Source organism: Cryptotermes secundus, unplaced genomic scaffold (genome assembly GCF_002891405.2).
Source record: "Cryptotermes secundus unplaced genomic scaffold, Csec_1.0 scaffold93, whole genome shotgun sequence".
Taxonomy (NCBI): Eukaryota; Metazoa; Arthropoda; class Insecta; order Blattodea; family Kalotermitidae; genus Cryptotermes; species Cryptotermes secundus.
The window spans coordinates 675,072-696,091 of NW_019736393.1; the positions used below are offsets into that span (position 1 = coordinate 675,072).

The following is a 21,020-nucleotide window of genomic DNA, read 5'->3' on the forward strand; positions in this document are numbered from 1 at the left end:
AGAGCACTCGTGACGTCACGGCGGCCAAGTTGCCAATCATGAACGAAGAGTTTCATGGGCACACGACGTTGGTACCGTTGGTAAGGTTGGTACCGATGGTACCGATGAACTGAACGCCGATGAAAGGGTAGGAAGGAAAGTTACATGTGGAAGGAATGTGTATTTGAAGTACTAGCTTAGAGTTATTTTCGGTAAGTTGATAAATGTAAAAAACTGCTAAATTCTGCTAGATTGGAATGGTTGTCTAAGTTATAAATGTTGGATACCTGTGAGGAATGTCAAACGTTTTATTTCGTGTAATTTCGAAAGTGAGGATATTTTGTAAAGGGTGCCATGTTGGAGGTTTTCGGAATGTGCAGGTTTATAAATATTTCAAATATTTAAAAAAAATGTGAGATATCAGCAATCGTGGAATAGCCTTGGGATACACAGTGATATGATGCACCACTTAACTTAAACTAAAACGCTTGATGTAACCAAGCTGTGCCGGAATGCTCAGTGAGGCGATGTTTCTATTGAACATAAGGGTACTCGTAGGGACCCAGGTCTCAGGTGCAGACCGACATTACCTGCTCTTTTACGTGGAGAATGTAGCTCTAGATCATGGCAACAGATAATTGGCATGTAAGATGGGATGTGTTGTAGGATACAGAATACTTGTTATTTCAATGTATTGCAACGTTGGGACTGCTTGTTGAGTACAGGAAATTGGTAGATATAGGCACCGAAACGGACTGACGACCAATCTGCTTATCGGAGGCAGCTTTGAGGAAAGTAGAATGTATGCATAGTGAGGAGGATGTCCCTATTATTACTAGCCATTTGCTCATCTTTAATGAGTTCCTGTGAAATCTTTAATGATGCGCACAATGTGTGTTTCAGTGGATGCAGGAGGGAGGAGTGGACTAGATTCTAAGTACGTGGTATACACCTGGTGTTCAAGAGAATCCACGTCTTTCGAGACAACATTATGGTTCTGAATATGTGAGTACCTTTTATACACTGGCACCATGATCTGTAGGTAGGAATGAAATAACTGCTCATAATGTACATGACTGGAGACTGAATGTGGAACATTATTTAAAAAGACAAAAAAAAAATGTATGGTCAAAAGCATGTGTTCGTCTCTCAGGAGACCAGGGCAGTGTGTGGAAGAGTAGTAATTTAACTCATGGTTATGCGCAGTTCCCCAAAACTCCAGTGTAACTTAACAGTTATAAATCAGGCCAGTCTTCAGTAATACTAAGCACTTTAAAGTATAGAGTTTTGAAAGTTTTAGGTCCTTGGGAATTTTGAAGTGTTGGATGTGTGCAAAATCTTTAATAATGTCACGTGTTGGGTGTATAACGTGACAAATAACTTCACGCCGTATTGGATATAGCAAATTTTATTCCTCACTTGCTCTTACAATCACACCATTTACAATCTCACAATTACTGCCATTGGCAGTATCACAAATACTAGACTGCAATTAACTGGTTACTCTTTCTCTAGTAACTGTCTCAATCGTCACTTTCTAATCACTCACTACTGACTGACCTACTGACTGACTGACTGACTGAATACTCTTGAATAGTCTTCGCTGCTCCTTATTTAGCCTTGTTACGGACAACACAGAAAACAGTTACGTAATAGACACCACTGTTGCGTAACATCGTATTTGCTGATAGCCTAGCAATGCTGTCAGGTGTTGTTTACTGCTGCATAGCAACCGTGGCATCCCGTGTTACATCACCGTGGCAATGGTTGCCTGGCGCCGCCGCTCCTCTGCCACGTCACTGCGGGGAAGGGGGTGTCTACCGAGCATTGCACACTGATGGACGGAGTGGGGATATGTGACGTCACTCGCGAGATCAGAGAGTTCATGTGACCCCCACCTCCCACTGCACCATCCACGTCACAATAATTTGAAGGTTTTCGACAGCATGAGCCTGCTGTGTGGTGGTCATTGATGTTATACCCCAGTTGTTACAGGCTCAGGTATCTGAACCAGGCCCTTCCCTGCCCAAATGCATGGTGAAGCGATTCATGAACCGAATATGACAAGTTTTGTGTCTCCACCATACTGTATTAGGTTATTGTAGCACAATAAATAAGAATAATGTTGGTGTGGGCTTCTGTGGCATAGCATTAATACCATTTAAACCAGTTTCCCTTGAATCAACTGGTACTATGAAATTGTAGTATTATTAGTTGTGCCCTGTTAGTGAAACATGTAGGGTGTACAGTTGTGTTTCTTGTGTTGTTGCCTGTTTTGCGGGGCACTGACAGAAGTAGGGTGTAAAGATCAGCTGGATTTCTTTAGACTTGATTTAGTTTGATGCTGGGTATGTAGATTATTCTAGTGAGAGGAAGAAAATAAGTATTCAGTGGCAGGTTGAGATGCGAGGTTAACAGAAGTATGTTGGACAGATTTATTAATTTATTTATTTATTTCGCCCCTAGAGATCATTGTTACATGATATAGGACAAGTCAGTTACTGTACATTGGCGGATTACAATAAGAGAGTAAAGTTACAATAGTTACAATTCTTTACAATAGTTAGAGTTCTTGATTATTTTCCAGAATTATGTTAATGTTTATGAAGTGTTATTTGTTTAAGATGTGAAGCATGTCATTGAGTGTCTTATCATCCCACAGCTGTGCAGAAGTAATGATGATATTTGGGTGTCAGATATTAGTATCGTCCCTTAACATTGCTGGAAATGCACTCATAACATTGCCTAGTATTTCCATTCTCTTCTACTAGTGTGAAGATTATATTGCTTTTAAAGAAACAAGATCTGTGAATGCAGACGTCCTCAGTTTGTTATTTGTATTAGAGACACGAGAAGTGCATGTGGTCATCCTAAACCTTAGCAAAGCCATTAAGTGACTGATTGAACATTAAGAAGCAGTGCTCTGGAAGCAAAATATGACGGTTGAAAATCACTGTTGTCACGGAGATGTCCATTGGATATGTTGTGTAGCCAGTTGAATCCACCTGTGATCCAAAATTCAGCTTCTTGATACTTCTCTTTTGATGCTATTCTGCCATGAGGTGTTCTATCTTACAAGGATCCACTTTCCAGAAAATTTGATGTGAATGTCATGTGCCCTGTCATCCTTCCTACCTGCGAGGCTACAGAAGTGTCTTAGAGATTGCCATGTCAGAAATTCGATGTAACATGTGGTAGGGTAGTTGGTTTAGACCCTATGGTATAAGCTGGAAGGTCAGGTGTTTGAGTTCTGATGAGGTGGATTTTTTTTCCTTCAATTTACCTAATCCTTCCAGCCACACTATGACCCTTGGCTTCAAATCAGCCTGTAAGAGAAATGAGTACTAAGAATCTTCCTGCAGGGTAAACGGCAGCCAGCATGTAAGAGTGACAGCCTTAACACCATCTTTGAGCTGATTGTATAGAAAATGGGAGAGCCTCAATGTCTCACAACCCTGTGGCCTTCTATGGCCAGATACAAGGACAGTTTTTTGTTACCTTTTTATGTTTATTGTTAGTTCAGTGTCCTGACTTGCTAAGATTTGATCCTTCTTAGGTTTAAATATCTTCCTGATAATTTTGTTTGACTTGTGATGAGAACATAATATCTGACACCATGGAGCTTGGTATAGGAATATTACTGTCTTTCAACCAAGTGAGAATGGTTTCTGTTATAGAGAATGGTGGTTTCATACTGTTAGCTTCGGGTGTTCGAGTTACACTGCATGTAATTCTTTTAATCGAAGCAGCTGTAAGGACCCTAGTAGAGAATTTGAAGTAGTAGTGTTAGACAGACCACCAGAAAGTTCTTCGCCAGAATGCTGAGTGCAAGTTATTAGGCCTTCTATGTTGCTGCCACAGTTTCAAAGCAAAGTCCATGTGATCACTTTGTTATATGCTACAAAATGGGTCAGTATCTTGAAACAAGGTACATCTTTGAAAACTGTTAGATGGCCCTGTGTGTTGTATTGTTTCAAATTTTGCCATATTGTGGATGACTTCTGGAGGTGAGAAAGGGAATTGAGGTTCAGCTAGTGGCTAAGAAGTGTCTGAAGGTAAGATTTGTTTTTGTTAGAAAATGTACTGTGGGCTGTTATTGAAAACTGTGTCACAGTTATACCTACCTTCACAGTACATGCAACTGGATTTGCAACAGTGTTTCCAGTGGTCTAACTGCTTGTATGATGATTTCATAATTTGTGCAAGATAATGATTTTGCAGTCAATGTTTCAAGGAACGTATAGCTCTTGTTGCACAGTTCATTCATCCACAGTAGCCCTGAGCTTGTGAAGGAAGTACTTGTTGAGCGCACACAGCTGTGAGATATGTCTGTTATCAATGAACTAGCCACACGTGTAGTGGGTCATAGTGAAATGTGTCAATAATGAGACACATGAGTGTGTTTAGACTGGAAGTAGTTTTGCCAGTCAGGACTGCATATAGTGTATGAGCATGAGTAAGACATACTTTTGTGATCACATATTGGGAACTGAAGTGCATGCCCGTGATGACAGCAGGGTACTTTTTGAGACTAAATCCAGAAGTATGGAATTTTACTAAATATATATATATATTCTTAGTCAAATTCCATATATATATGGGGGCACATAGTAGTGTAGTTGGTTGAGGCACTATGCTACAAGCCTGAAGGTTGTGGGTGCAAGTCCTGATGAGGTCATTGGATTTTTTCAATTGACCTAATCCATTCAGCCGCACTATGGCCCTGGGGTCAACTCAGCCTCTAACAGAAATGAGTACCAGGAATTAATTGAATAATTTTCCTGGGGAGTAAAGCGCGGCCGGAGCATAAGGCTGACAACCTTACCACCATCTTTGAGCCGTTTGTCTAGATAATGTGGGACCCTCAACATCTCACAACCCTATGGGCCTTCACGGCCTGTTACAGGGATAGCTTTACTTTTACTATATTTTACTTTAATGTAACAGCTATGTAAATGAAAATAGACATATAAGTACCTGCCAGTCTTAGAGACTTTTTGTTTCATGATTATATAATGACACATGGTTGAGAGATTGAATTTTATAAAGAGAGCAACAGTTATAAAATCAAATGCAGCAATAACAAATTTTAATGCCCCACTGTGGGAGAGATAAGCTCATGGTAACTGGTTAAAAGATCTATGTATGGCTTGTCTTGTATTCAGTAGGCAGATAGTAACCAGCACTGTTGCTGCACTACCATATTCAGTTATGTAAGGCTCCATATAATTGTTAGTGTGTTAATAATCCTATATAGACATCAGTGATGAAACTCTTACTCCAAATAATGAAGTTTTATGAAATTTGGATAGGAACTGAACACCCAGAATGTCTCCCCCCTCCTGCTAACCTGTATCGAACTCATGAGTAAAGATATGTGTCACGTCAGACTGTAAGTATAGGTTAGGCTTTATTTGGAAATTCAAAATCAGAACCAACCTGAATTTGCATACTGATTACATAATATATCTGCAAGAAAGAAATTTTTAAGGTGTTTATTCATTCCCTGAACACAATGTAGCGACTGGATTCTAATTTTATTACTCGTATTGTGTAAGGGGTTATATTGTTACTATTAATTGTTAACAGTCCTGGAGAAATATCAGGAAGGAAACTGTTGTGCCCAGTGATGAATGGTGTTAAGTTTCTGAGTGAGCAAAGGCCCATAATGTTAGCCTCTCCATCTACCCCTTCAGCTATGTATCTTCTGTCAAAAGCCTTTCTTTGAAAGTTAAGGATTACATTGGAGACTTGTCATCATTATAGATGGAGTGTCATAGTTAAAAATTTCTAGGGGAAATATAAGTTCTTGGTACAAGACATTTGAGCCAGGGGCTTGATGATGTGCCCCGCTTAGGCGATTGGTTATCATTATTTTAGTAAACGATAAAAATAAAAAGAGTAGCGTAATTTAATGTCTTTGGTTATCATTATTTTAGTAAATGGTAAAAACAAAAAAGGTAGCATAGTTTAATGTCTTATAAGAGTTGCAGAGAAATAATTGATATAAAATAAACTATTTTTCAAAAGACAAGTCAAATTATTGGGAGCCCTAGGCACAAAGATCAGAGGAGGATATCTGCAGAACTGAGAAAGAAGACCCTGCACTTGGAAGTCAGACAAGAAAACGGACAGGTCACCAATGTATCTTGGATTGCAGACAGAGAGGTCATCACCAATTTCCTACTCTGTCATGGGCAGGGAATGTATCTGAGCAGGACAAAGGGGGTAGGTCAAGTCCTGAGGTTAAGAATAGGGCCTCGGGGGTAGAAAGGCCAGAGTAGGGGACTTAGTGTGAATTCAGCAGGGCTAAACTAGGTTTATTGTAAATGTGAGTATTATTTTGGAGGGAAAAAAACGCCCATTGTTGTGGGTATTGTCAAACTGGTTTCAGAAACTGGATCTGTATCTGTGGGCCCAGTGAACAAGACTGGCTCTATGTATTGGGGTGAACTGAGCAGGAATCATTCCTCCCTTACACATCATGACAGAAACAGATGCAGTTTCCCAATCATATTCCCACCACACGTCACTGATGAGGAATCCTCAAGTTTCAGACCAAGGAAGGGGGCATGTAGGAAGTTCCTTTTCCCCACTGCACAAGAACTCAAATTTATTTTTTAATGGCCTGTCATCTTAAGTGATAATTATTGATAATATTGTTTGAAAATGTAAGATCATAAAATTACTGACACTGTCAGCCTACTCCATGAAGCAGAGTTGTTTTTGAGAAGCTGATAAATGGTACCGCAACCAGTTAAGAGATTTCCTGCATTTTATGAAATCCAAAGTTCATTACATGTCCACAGTAGCCAACCACTGATCACTGTCCTGAGCTAGATGAATTGATACTACACCCTTCCATCCTCTTTCTGTAAGATCTGTTTTTAGCCTACTTTCCTTATAATAGGAGGCTTATTAGATCACCTTGCTGTTTGTGTAGCCCCCCCAACTTCTGAAAACCAGATAGTGCAGTCAGGAGAGTTGGGTTTGTGTGCTCTGTGACTGACTGCAAAGCATGGCCCTCAGCAGAGTTTTTTTTTTTTCTTCTTATAACTTTGGGTCTAACTGCAGAGAAAATACTGCTTATACCACTTATACACGGTGCCAAATCCTAGAAGACTGCTTTCTTCAAAATACTGCTTGCTACAGTTCCATGTTGTTAGCCTCCTATATGTGAATCCCCACTATTGTTGCTATGCAACGGGTCAGTAGTAAGCATGTTCCATGCCAACAAATGCCTACACAAGGATAGAAGAATTTGTGGACAATGTTTTATCAAAGAGAAGTAGGCGATCAGTTCTTCCCAGAACTTCTTGCACTGTTATAATCATGTCTATGCCTAGGTCTTCCAATTGGTCTCTTTCCTTCAGGTGTTCTCTCTCACCAATGTTACACACCCCACTCATTTCATCTTCATTTGAAGCTCCTTATTATGCAGTTTTTAAACCTTCCCGTCACTTCCTCCCACTTAAGGCCAAATATTATCTGCACCCCATTCTCAAACACTTCCAGCCTATTTTCTTCCCCTAACGTGAGACCAAATTTCAAGTTTCTTTTACCAACACCATTATAATGAAACCCTCATTTAATGTTCTTTGGGGAGTGATGGATCTGAGCACTAAATTGAGGAAAACTAACACTGAAACTTTCAACCTTAGCTGAGGTAAGCCCTTAAATCAAGGGATGGTAAATGGAGGCTCCACTGTATTTGAATTCAGTTTGTGAGAATTAATATCATTGTTGCTTCTTTTCAGATCCCTAGAAAGGCACCAGCGATGAAGGATGTTGTAGATGGTTGCAGGACTTGCTGCCTGGCACTCCCCCCAGTGACCATCATCCATGAGGAGTCCTGTGACTACAGATCAAGAAAGGTGAACCCAGGAAGTCCCTTCTCCTGCTACACAGGAATGCTGAGGAGTTCCTCTAGTTAAGGTGTGTGTCAAATAAGATGATAATTATGGAGTATGGCAATTGAAAATTAGGGAATCATCTTGTATTTGTACCCTCTGTACTTGATATAAGTAGGTGGGACAGCTCAGCCCATCAAGTGACTGGCTCTGAGCTTGATGATGAGCTATGTTCTTGGGCTGAAGTGGCTGGATCATGATGATTGCTGCTGTCTCTAGTATTCTGGCCAGAATATGTGCTTCCTTTATGTCTACATTTTCGTAGGGTCCTTAGAGGTTATTCATTACTTAAAAACTTATTATAGAGAATCTGCAAATCAACATCAATAATAGTATTAGTATAATTTCTTTATTAAAATCGTCACAACACAACTATATCAAGGTTGGTGCCAATTTTGGCTCTGCTACATGTTTCGGCTACCAAAAGCCATCGTCAGGCAAATACATGGCCAACATATATACACCATTGAACTGCAGTACTAGTAACATTGGATACAATAATATTAATTATATTAAAATACTTGGCATAAAAGTACAATAAATTAGACTATATAAAACGAAAGTTATAGTATAAAACAAGATTAAAATTCTTCAAGTGATGCTTTACATCATCGAGTCATTCGTTGGTTTTTGTGATTTTGTTGTGTTCCCACCGACAAATTGGAGTATTCTGTATTTTGTGTATATATAGTAAACTGTTTTGGAGGCTCGTGATGTGGATGTAGTAATACAGGGATTGTCTGGAAAGTAATGCAATTTGTTTTTTTCCGCCTCTCCTCCTGGTCGCAGTGCGTTCGGACCTGTTGGGAAAAGGGGGGGGGGACTCTTAGCTTCACAGTGCTTCCAAGCTCAGTCTGCTCTAAGCTCTGGGAGTGCCAGGATCACTGTTTCTGTGAACCTCCTGTTAGTGCCTGTGTCACGACGCACAATGGAGAAAAGTATCGAACAACATTATGTGATCAAGTTCTGTGCTAAACTGAACTAAAGCCTTGCTGATGCCCACCAAATGATTCAGGAAGCCTATGGGGACTTTGCTCTCTCCTATTCTCAAGTCTCCAGGTGGTTGAAGTTGTTTAAAAATGGCCGGGAAGAAGTTGAGGATGACCCCCGCTCTGGACGGCCATCAACCAGCAAAAGTGACAAAAATGTGCCTCGTGTTCATATGATAGCAGAGACCCTCAGCATTCCGAAAACCAATGTGCACGACATCGTTACCGACAGTTTGCACATGCGGAAAGTGTGTGCCAAGTTGGTCCTCAAATTGTTGACTGACAACCACAAGAACAACCGAGTGACGATTGCCCCAGCCCTCCTACAGTCCTGACCTGGCTCTGGCAGACTTCTTTTTGTTCCTGAGGATCAAGACCACCCTGAAAGGAACCCATTTTGGAACCATTGAAGCGATCCAAACCACAGTGACAAAGGCTCTAAATGAGGTCCCTGTCAACGCCTTCCAGGATGCGTACCGTGCATGGAAAAGTTGCTGGCAAAAGTGTGTGGATGCCCAAGGGGAGTACTTTGAAGAATTTTACCACATATACACAGTGCCATATCCCAGAGACTGCTTTCTTCATAGTCACCACCGTGAAAGCCTCAAATCTTAAATATCTTGAATAATTTTTTTTATGAACTTAATTGCATTACTTTCCAGACAAACCCTGTATTAATGTTAATTATTTAGTCTGTGCCTAATCTTACAAAGTATTGTCCATTCTGTAGGGAATGTAAACAACGATGCAATAAAGAAATTATATATTATAATGCAACAGGATGTATGAAATGAAAAAAATAGTATTAGAATTTGGAGACTGTATGGCACTATGTAATCATTACTTTCCACAGTGCTGGAGTGGAATTGGTGAAGGAAGAGCTGTTCGCAATGGTGGATGTCCTCCATCTATGAGTGAGCAAGTACCATTCATCCCATGAACTGCATTCTGTCATGGAGGAGGTCAAATACTGAAGGTATCCGTCACATCACATACATTTCATTGTCACAGGCGGGGACTCCAACCTAGAGGTTAGTGCAGATATCTGATAAAATCAAGGCAGAAGTCTCCCTGTAAAGGTTGAGCAGCTGTGCAGTAGGAACCGAAAGAGGTCAATGTAGGAATTGGGCTTGTCAGGCAAAGTTCAGGTCACGGGTCTCTGGGATCCTAGGGCTGCTTCCTCACAGATGGAGAACAGAAGGATAAGTGCACATAAACAAGACAAGGTGGGAGCAGTGGGGAGATTTTGCTGAAATCATATCTTGTGATAGTGCAGTCAGATTCGTTGATTTGAAATGGATCTAGTGCGTAAGTGTATTTTCCCTTATATCTGTTCATACAGCAAAATCCTGATTTAATGAATCTCTGTGGAAATGGTTTTCCATATACTAAATCAAGGTTTTCACTAGTGGTTATACAAAATTATATCAAGAAATTAATCAGCTTATAAGATTAATAAAATTATTTTTAGAACAATGATATATAGGAAAAACTTACTCTGCAGCAACAGTTTGTGGCTGAAAGCATGAATATTATTGTTTTGACCGCAAAACACTGAGCTGAAATTCACTGAACATTCGAGAGTAGTACAGAGTCTACTGGGTTTTGACCACAACCAGAAAGAGAACTTGCTAAACACAGCATTTCATTGTATGTGTTAAGTTATACCTCACCCCAGAGAGAGAGAGAGAGACATGGAGGGTACTATCTTCTGGGATATGATGACATGTAGCATGGTAAAAGTGCCTTCCTTTGAAACACTGGTGAACTACAAGACTGCATGGTGTCACATCATAAAAGACAGTCCCAGAAATGATTATCTGTCTTGCCTTGTCTTTGTAGAGATGCTGAGCAGTGATGTCAGGAATAGGGGTCTGGAACATGTTACGGGAGATGGCTGAGGACTTAAATTTGTTGAAGTTATATAATTAAAATAATTATATTCCTTTAATTTATGCATACATTAAAACTATGTATGAATATTGTCTTGCAGGATTCTCCATTTACAAATTTATTTCTTGTTCTGATATTAGTGGAGACAGTTGGATTTGAACCTGAGACCTTGTGGATACTAGGCTGTAGTGCTAACCTCTAGACCACCAGGGCAGCTCAGTAGTAATGTCTGTTAGAACCTTACTTAAGTTGTTTTTCTCTTGTAATAGAGGGAGCCATGTGGAGTTCATGCATTGGCTTGGTTGTCTGCTGTTCTCATCACTACCAACTCTCACATCTGTAGTGATCCTGTTTTCTTCTCTGTGGATTTTATCTTCTTTATCCCATTGTATTCTGCACTGAATACAATGGGATAAAGCAGAAGTAATCCACAGAGAAGAAAACAGGATCACTACAGATGTGACAGAGTTGGTTGCCTGTGATGAGAGCAAGAGAACACTCATCAAGCCCATACAGAGCTCCTGCTGTAACAAGAGAAAAGCAACTTAAGTATGGTTCTAAAAGAAATGACTGTTGAGCTGCCCTGGTGGTCTAGAGGTTAGCACTACAGCCTAGTATTCAGAAGGTCTCAGGTTCAAATCCAACTGTCTCCATTAAAATGTTCAAAAAAAATTTTAGTTCACGTTTTAATATTTTTGTATGTTTTTTGACTGAAAATTAACATTACTTTATTTTTTCTTTGCAGGAGGACTACATGAAGTATCAGAATGCCAGGAAAAGTGGGGCGTTTCGAGATAGTGCGATTCAGGAGCTGCAAGCTTCATCAGCAACATACATCACTATGAACTCAGTCTTTTATTTCCACAACAATATACACTTTATTCCACTGTTGGTAGCTAATCGCTGTATAAGTGTTGCATGCAATAATGTGATTGGCTTTATATAATACAAGATGTTATGGAAATAGAAGTTAAACCTTATTTACAATGTTTTATTCCATATGTTGCTGTTAAAATTTGAAGTCCTTTATGCGCACTATCTCGAAACATACCACTTTTGTTGGGCACTCTGCACATGTCCTCTCCAGCACGTAACCATCCTTATTCGCCATGGTGCTCTCCCCAACCTGCAAACAAACAAAACAAAATTAGAATAAAGTATTTTCACTAGCAACTTATTGCCCCCTCTTGAATGACCTGTGCTAAGTAAAAGTCCCTCAAGTTTGGGGGCAATAAGTTGCTATGAAACAATGGCATCATTAAATACACTGCTGTAATGCAAAAATAAAAACATTACCAATACACATTTTGAGTTTTCATTTACAATCTAGATCATGTCATGCTGACAAATTACTGTTTCTCTACTGCTGATTTTCAAACAGTGAAACATTTCTAGCATTTAATTTACCTACTGACTGCAAAGTCTAGGCCGCGCCATAGCTCAAGTGGCGCTGGGGCGGGTTTTCTCGGAGTACTTTGGTTTCCCACTCCAGTCTTCATTCCACCAAAATCACCTGGAGCAGGCTACAGTAGGCCAATCAGTGGCCACTGGGCCAAGTGGGACTCCACTTGTGAAAATTAAAAGACTGCAAAGTCTAGAGATTTGCAATATTCACAAGATCCTAAGTTTGAAGAATGCCTATACTGAGAGATTTTCCTCTGACTCACTTAAAAGACATCACAACTGGCCTACCATCCAATGGTAATGTATTCTGAGGCTTTTGTGATCTTCAATTCTAGCCTAGGCATTCCCTCCCCCCATCCTTTCTGATTCATACTTCACTATCCTACCACTCATTAGTTTTGTTAGCCTATATTCCTTAAGTACGCTTATGCCATCTCAATGCTGTCTGTGAATCTCTCCCTATTGACTTGAATGCCTGAACCGATCCCTTACAAAGGTTGGCAGCACTGTCTAATGATAGGGTGATGACTGATTAATTGAAAAACATGTGAAAGGAGGTGGTTATAGCTTAATCTGAAGTACCATCCTGGCATTAGCCTACGTGGACTGAAAGACGGTCTGTATTTGAACAAAGCACTGAATACAAGTCCAGCCCAAGCCAACCTGCTTGGTGACAGTATACTGTCTGAGCTACTGACATGGTTGGGAAAACAATTACCAATTAAAAATCCAATATATACTCTACATACATAAACGCCATTCCTTAAGAAGAAAAAACCAATTTCAGTAAAATTGCTACAGTATAATCAGAGAATATCTGGACACAAATGTTCTGCAATATGATTTGGCAATGTCATTTTGATAGAAAACAATCAAAATGTTTAAAATTCAGATTAATTACATACCATCCTTCTGTAAGGACTCTGCATCCAGGGATCCTAGAGGCCCCACTCCGACATTCTGTTCACTGTCTCTGCAACCAATCTGTGAACAAACCAAACACATGCCTGTAATGTCAGAATGAAAACACTGGTGGGTCAGTGTGCCCCAGTGAGTGCACATAAAGTGAACTATATTTTTCTGATCCCAGACAAAGTCCAATATAAACAAGCATCCAAAATTTTTGTGTGCCTGGCAAAAATTTTAAATATATGTTACTTCAGGAACAAAGCTGTGATGTGCCTGCTTATATTCACCTACTGCACAATAATTCTCATATGCCACTAGCAGTCCTCCCTAATATATGTGACGTTACAATTATACTGACAGAGAGATATTAGATGAATTTGTGACTGCATCACAGTATATCCAAAATCTTTCACCTATCAATTCACTTTGTCTCCTAAAATGACACCCACATAAGGGATGAAGTGAAAATTGTGAGAAGACCCGAGTCCCACGTTTTCCTCTTGCAGCTAGCACACCCCATTTCCCAAACTTTGATAATTTCAACTCATATTTATTGTACTGTAACTTCCAACCTTTCAAAACACAATGTTCATGTTTTCCTTCTGTCATAAATCATTACTACACAACCATTCTATTAAATATGTCATTATTCTATACAATACCAATGAACTGTTTCTTGCATAACCCCATTCAGTGAAAATGCTGATTAAGTGTAAAGAAAAGCCATTCCCCCAGAGACTCATTAAATAAGGATTTCACTGCATTTTCCCCTCCACCCCTCATTTTGTGAGCTTATCTCAATGGTGTTAACCTTCAGTCTTCAATACAACTTTACTGTTAGATTCTAAAGGGTTCTGATGATGGTGTGTAACACTCAGAATTACTGGGTTTTTGGACTTTGGTCCAGAAGCCAGTAATTCTGAGAACTCTACTGTTGCAAAACTAATCACTTCCTTATGTTTCATTAGCCCTACTTACATTGAATGGATTGTCCATTCCATATACAAAAAGCCTAGTCAGTTTTCATCACTATTTTATATACTGAAGACTTTGTCTTATGCTTTGTGAGATCAAAGGCATTCATATTCATAAAGATGAATGTTTAGATTACTATCTTCTGGCCCATAACAAGATTAATCTGGTAAGTAGTTACAATTTCAGAGGAGAGATACTGCCTCTATCTTCAGGGTACATCCTCCACCCAAAGGATGGTGCCCTTGCACTGCAAGACACAAGAGAGACATAGCCACTAACTGTGTGGGAACTAAAAGCAAACAAAGCTACAGGATTAGCCCACTGCACAACATCCCAGTTGTACATCCATCTCGAAGCAGACTGATTTGATTTATTTGTGGCTTATTTAACAATGCTGTCAACAGCAAAGATTCTACTGCCTGCTTATAGGATCCTCCCCCTTAATGTTATGAGGGAGTTTGTGTCTACTGGTCACTTGGAAAGCTATGCTGCTCGGTGCATAAACTCCTGGTAAGGTCAGCCATGTCACACAAGTCAAATAGAAAGGACCAGATGAAAGGGCAGCACATGGTCCTTGAGGTTTGGGGGGGGGGCGTAACAGAAGGCTAGTAACCTCGCCTCGATATATAATCAACATTGTGACTGTGCATCCTTGGACAAATGTTGATACAGTAAAACTTGGTTATAGCAACATCGGTTTCTGCGACACCTTGTGTATTGCGTCAAATATTCAATGGTACGAACTAATTCCTCATAAAGCAACTGTTTTTATACCTTGCTTAGTACGACATGCACAAATGCATCAACCTCGTATGTAACGTCATTTTCATTCCTGAATTTCTCTGATATGGACATTGAACGTAATTTAGAAAGTGTGTATTGGGCAAGTAACAGGAAACAGATGAAGATAACTGATTACTGTACTCGTATCTAGGTACAGTAAGGCACAACAATTGATGTAATCTACTGTAATTTGGTGAGTAGGCCTACCTTTAATATACAGTATTAGTGCGGTGTGTATTGTCAGTGAAAAGCGCTGTAATATGTTTTTGATATTACACATTTGGGCAATTCCATGTTAATGTTACGTTAGTCTGTACTTAACTACGTATTTCACTAAAAAATGCAACATTTTAACTCGGTTTTGGTAGATTTTTACGTGACTAACATAAGGCTACTGTGGAAGTGCCCATTTCGGTTACAACGACATTCGTTTATAACGACACTATTTTTAGGTCCCTTTGATGACGTTATAACCAAGTTCTACTGTATATTATTGACAAAGTTGATACCAGGTATCCAGTTACCCTGGAGATTGACATTCCTGGCAGCTGCATCTTTGCCATAACCTGGTATCTAGGATAAGGTAAAGTCCCTGTGCTTAACTATTTAAGCACTACGACATGAAGGTGTATGGGGGAGTGGATGTATAGATCCACATTTTCTTGACCACGCACTAGTTGGAGATGAGTGGTCAGATTCACGCCCCAGCCACTTTACACCCAGGGAACGAGCCCCTGGTACCCATTAGATAGGAGTGCACTACAAGACGGCCACTGTATACATAATGGATGAAAATCAGTGCAGCAGGACGCTAAAATATAACATTAGATAGGAGGCTGTGTGGACCTGACAGCCAGTCTGGACAACATGGAGAAAAGAAAATTACTGATCCCACTTGGACTCAATATCTGACCCCTCAGTTGTCCAGCCCGTAACCAGTTGCCATACCAACTACACTATCCAGGATAAAGTAGAGTTAAAACCCTATTTAAAGAGTGCACAACTCTAAGTTGGGTAAGGTCAGGGAATTACAAGCTTTGAACTGCATAGGTTCACAAAAGCCCAACAGTGGTCCCTATCCTGGGTCAGATGAATATAATCCACACCCTATCCTTGAAGTTCCATTTAAATATTATCCTCCGATCTCTGTCTAGCTATTTCAAATGGTATCTTCCACTTAGGTTTATATTTCTCATCTGCCCCATATGTCTCACCCACCTCATCCTTCTTTTGACGATGCTAATAATATCTGGTGGAGAACACAAATTATGAAACTCCTCATTACACAATTTCCTCCAACCTTCTGTTACTTCCTCTCTCGTAGGCCTAAATATTCTCCTCAGGTAACAGGGCAGAACACAGAACACACAGGCCTCCACTCAAACATTTGTGACAATGTCAGGAGCAGAGGATCTAAACACTAAACTGCGAAAAACCTCAAATGGGGGCAAATTAACACTGAAACTGTTCAATGGGGGTTCCACTGTGCATATGTGTAAGGGGTCTACAGTCAGATGCAGAGCCCAGCCATAATGGTGGGCTGTATCAAATAAGCTACATACCTTTCATGCTGGGGCCCCTCATAACTGATGCACAGCCGGGGAAGAACACTCGAGTTAAACATCCTGCCTGGCACTTCCTCACTCAGGAAGTGAGGTCACCCATCTCTTGGAACAGGAATTTCTTTTGTCCAAAACTGTCAACAAAGATTTCAAGGTTATATGAACTGTGACAAAATCTTAAACTAGTAATAATAGCAATAATCTGCTATATGCACAAACAAAAAACAAACTCCATGGTTTCAGTGCGCAAGCAAACTAAAACGACTGAGCGACCGCTGCTTGTGGGCAAAGTTAGTGCAAACTTTAGCAGATAGAGGGTGTCGCATGGTCAGCACAACGAATCTCCACGGCCGTTAATCTCAGTTTTCTTGACCGGAGCCACTCTTTCCTTGAAATAGCTCCTCAATTATCCTCATGAGGCTGAGTGGACCCCGTTGCAGACTTACTATTTCTCAGAAAATCTGGTAGCACCAGGAATCGAACCTGGACCTCTGGATCTGTAGCCAGGATCTCTGACCACTAGACCACAGAGGTGGTCTCTGTTATGTGTACAACACAATAATTTAAAATACAGGCCTTTCTTGAAAGTAAATTATTCAAAGTTCAAAATTCAACATAATTTTAATTTCCAACAAACCCATAATCATCACAAGAAAATACCTTTAGTGCAGACATCTTGTTAACTTCATTACTTTAAATTGTAGTCCACCAACAAAAAGCATTTGTAATTGTCTGTGCTATGTATGAAACAACACACAGGCTTAAAAATATAGTGACATTATATTACATGATCTATCTATCTATGGCTCTACATCCCTTGTGGACCTTGGCCACTTTTTCAGTTTCTTGACCTATACACAGTCGGTAGGACTCCTTGAACTGGGGATCAGCCTGCCGCAAGTCCGCTACCTGCACACAGACATCCATGCCTCGAGTGGGATTTGAAACGATGACCCTAGTGTTCAAGCAGGCGAAGACACGTCATGCCTCAGACTGCGCCGCCACTGTGATTGGTATCTTACATGACAAGTATGGAAATTCAAGATGGCCATTTATTTAACTCAAGAATTTGTAAACGCAGGTGCTCTGTTATGCAAAAAAGTAGGTACTGATGATCCAGGATAAACATGCAGAACTTTGTTTGCAGACAGTTTACATTCTGGGCGCTGGACATACTTTCATCTCACAAAGCAATGTATATTAAATGTCATACAGCATCCAGCATAGCACATGCTTCCAGCTACCCTTGAATTTTGCAGGTGACCACATAAATAAACTGGACATTCAAGTTGTAATGGTAATATTCATCCAAAACAATATGTACCTTTAGTACAAAGAACTGTCTTATAGAGTAGACTGAAAAGAAAATGAAATGTGTGATTCATACATGTTCCTTGGTCCAAAATCACTGAGCTTCATTACCACTCACTTTCTCCTTGCTATCAGCCTGTCAGTCAATAGGTAGCAACAATTATGTAATCCTTTAAAATTTTGACCTATAAATCTCCTGCCACTGCTTGCAGTGCTTTTTGTGATGTAGTAGATAACTGACTTCAATTAAAATGTGTCCTCAAGCACACGTGCAAATGAATAAAAAAGATTTAATACTTAAGTTTCCAAACAATATACCACAAAAATGAATGATGAGCATCTGCAAAACAGACATCAGCTACGTATCCCGTAGACAGAGTGCAGGCAAGTTCAACCCTTAGCCACTCCTCACTTCAGCTACATTTGAGAAGTCCTTCATCAGGAACAGCAATTTCTTCATTCATACCAACATACTCCTCATAACAGAGAAATGGCTACGTGTTAGCTCCCTTATGCAACAATGCAAAGAAATCACAAAACAAATTCTGTGGTTTTAGTCTGCAAGCAAACTACACCAACCGAGCAACCGCCAATTCTCAGCAAAGTTAGTGCCAACTTAAAATAAATAAATAAATACATATTAAATATTCACAGTACCAATTTTAGCAGATAGAGGGTGTCGCGTGGTCAGCGCAACGAATCCCCATGGCCGTTAATTTCGGTTTTCTATTCCAGAGCCACTATTTCCTTGAAATAGCTCCTCAATTATCCTCACGAGGCTAAGTGGACCCTGTCACAGACTCACTACTTCTCAGAAAAAACTGGTAGCGCCGGGAATCGAACCCGGACCTCTGGATCTGTAGGCAGGAACTCTGATCAAAAGGCCACAGAGGCGGTCAAATAAATCACAAAAACCTTAATTATATATAGCACTTACAGCTTAAGTATAGGAATATTTTCACATACATGAGAACTGAAAATTAATGTCACCTTGAACGAGGGTACAGTGCATTTCCTATTGCTGTTTCTTGCTGATTTTTAACTATTTAATGTCCCTAGTCATATAAATTCTAATGGAAGATTCTCAATAAATTTGAAAGTAGCAGTCATGGGCTATTTAAAGATAGCCTGGGTTAGCCTAGAGTAGCTGAGTGCAACCAACATTAACCTCAGACTGGCCAGGCTCTCCCCAGGCTGATAACCATACCTGGAATCTCCAAAATATGAAGTATAATGCCGGTCCCTCCTTCAAAAATGTCCCGTTATGTCCTTATTTTTCCAAACTTTACCTTCCATCATGCGTCAATATTTTTACAATTTTTTTTTACATTTTATACAACATTTATCTGAGTCGAGGTAGCGCAGCCGCTATAGCGACTGCCTACAGGCTGGACAACTGAGAGGTCAGAGTTCAAGTCCCGGTAGGGTCAGACCGGCTCTGGAGCCCACCCAGCCTATCCAATGGGTACCTGAGGCTCTTTCCCCGCGGGTAAACCGGCAGGGGCGTGAAGCTGACCACTCAAATCCAGCTAATGCCGAGGTCAAGAAACTGTGGATCTATACATCCACACCCCCATACGCCTTCATGGCATAGAGCTTAATTACTTAGGCACAGAGGCTTTCTATATGACATTCATAATTAAATAAAACAGTTATGTGCATAACCAAAGCAACGTGATCCACAAAACAAATGTCTTCACCATACCGTATAATTCAACAGCAATCTGCTCAGTACCTTGTAGAACAAGAAAACACATATAATAAGCAACAGTATTCTCTAACCTGAGAATCATTATGCTGACAGCTTGTTAAATGTGTTATTGCTATTGTAAACTATAAATATTTCAACATACTTAAATTTTTATACTCACAAATACTTTAAACTCAAACCACCGTCCATTTCTAAAATGTCTACCGGAAGCACAGATTACTTCCTATAGATAAGCAACTGAACGTTAGTGGTCGGCAACGGTGATAGGGGCCTAGATTGTTAAACAATTCGCATAGCGACATCTAAACATGGATGAGAAGATTACGTGTTCGACGTTACACAAAAGTAATTCCAATTATTGACGAAGATGTCGCATAGCCTGCACTACCAGACCCGTGCTTACTTTAACGCCATTGGTGAACGGCTTGTGACGTCATAAAATTTCAGCACTGTCGGAATTTAAACTATATTTCTTGGCGCGCGGTTTGGAGGAATACGATTAGTTATATGAAATTTAGTCAGCTCTATAAATAATTTATAGGTCAACAGTTACAAATGTTATCGATCGTATGCTTTCTTGGTGGTTTGGTGTTCATGTTAATTCCATTCTTCTTTTTTTTGTGAATGTGGCAATGCTGTCTAATTTCGTCTCTAAGGACGGCAGCACCATGTCCCTCTGAAATATCGGCGAACATCGCCCACAGACACGGTGAAACAACCCAGGAATGGAAGTAATAATTACATATATGGAGACCATAAGAAACTTTTGGCTTATATCAAACAAATTTAATGTTGACGTTAATTGTCTATAAGTTCCCCCAAAGTAGAAAATAGTACAAATAACAAATCTGCAACATATTTCCAGTTGCAATCAAAACTACCTAACACACACAGGACGACCAGCATGCCAACTCAAGTCCTATGGTAGCCTTTTGTTGGACCAGATACTTGGCTAAATATGACACTGGCAACATGATATGTATATCAGATTAATCTGCATCTTAAAGTTCATAAACAATAACTTAAATAACAAGCTACATTACCCTCTTAACTGAGATATCACAGTGCACTGAAGAAATGATGAAACTTATCATTAGATTCAGGTTCTAAAAATTGAAGTATCTGAGATCATACCTTCTTCTGTTATTTACTGCTGTGGCACTACCTGGTGGTGTTTTATAAACATCAAACCGTTTCATACATTGAATCACCAATGGTTGCCTAGAGATAAAATAGAAATGGACAGTTTGTTTTATGCATTATACCACATATTGTCTCTTACAAGCATCAGGCAGACAGAAGAATTTTATGTTATGCATAACCTTTTAAGTGTGCGCCACTCAAAGTAGTATCTAACCTCCTGCTATGACCCTGCCATTTATCTGTGATTTACAACACACTGCACATGCCAAGACACCAGACAGACATCATGTGTATATGATATGCACCTTTCTAATGCCATATCTACAGATCAACTGCCCATGTCTTATTTATGACTGGTGTCAAAATTAAATTGTCTGATAGACCTTTTGAATTCCTGTGGTCATTGCTTTCTTCAGCAGACTCGCATACTGGCATATGATTGATGTGTACT

General features: G+C 39.9%; 2 long non-coding RNA genes across 7 annotated transcripts; one reads left to right on the forward strand and one right to left on the reverse strand.

Moving 5' to 3' along the window:
- Nucleotides 1-79: 79 nt before the first annotated feature.
- On the forward strand, nt 80-12,074 carry LOC111869773. Of its 4 annotated transcripts, none has more exons than XR_002843725.2 (5): nt 80-191; nt 883-984; nt 7,737-7,914; nt 9,732-9,909; nt 11,517-12,074. It is a non-coding gene; the product is annotated as an uncharacterized LOC111869773 (long non-coding RNA). The 4 variants fall into 4 exon arrangements; XR_004513586.1 differs by lacking the exon at nt 11,517-12,074 and adding an exon at nt 10,721-10,736; XR_002843726.2 differs by lacking the exon at nt 11,517-12,074 and adding an exon at nt 10,721-10,798 and having other exon boundaries at nt 81-191; nt 9,732-9,854.
- Nucleotides 11,456-19,625, reverse strand: LOC111869774. Of its 3 annotated transcripts, none has more exons than XR_002843728.2 (5): nt 19,587-19,625; nt 18,034-18,191; nt 16,405-16,538; nt 13,081-13,159; nt 11,456-11,897 (listed from the first exon to the last, which is right to left on the reverse strand). It is a non-coding gene; the product is annotated as an uncharacterized LOC111869774 (long non-coding RNA). The 3 variants fall into 3 exon arrangements; XR_002843729.2 differs by having other exon boundaries at nt 18,034-18,188; nt 19,587-19,622; XR_002843727.2 differs by lacking the exon at nt 19,587-19,625 and having other exon boundaries at nt 18,034-18,318.
- Between the last annotated feature and the right edge of the window lie 1,395 nt (nt 19,626-21,020).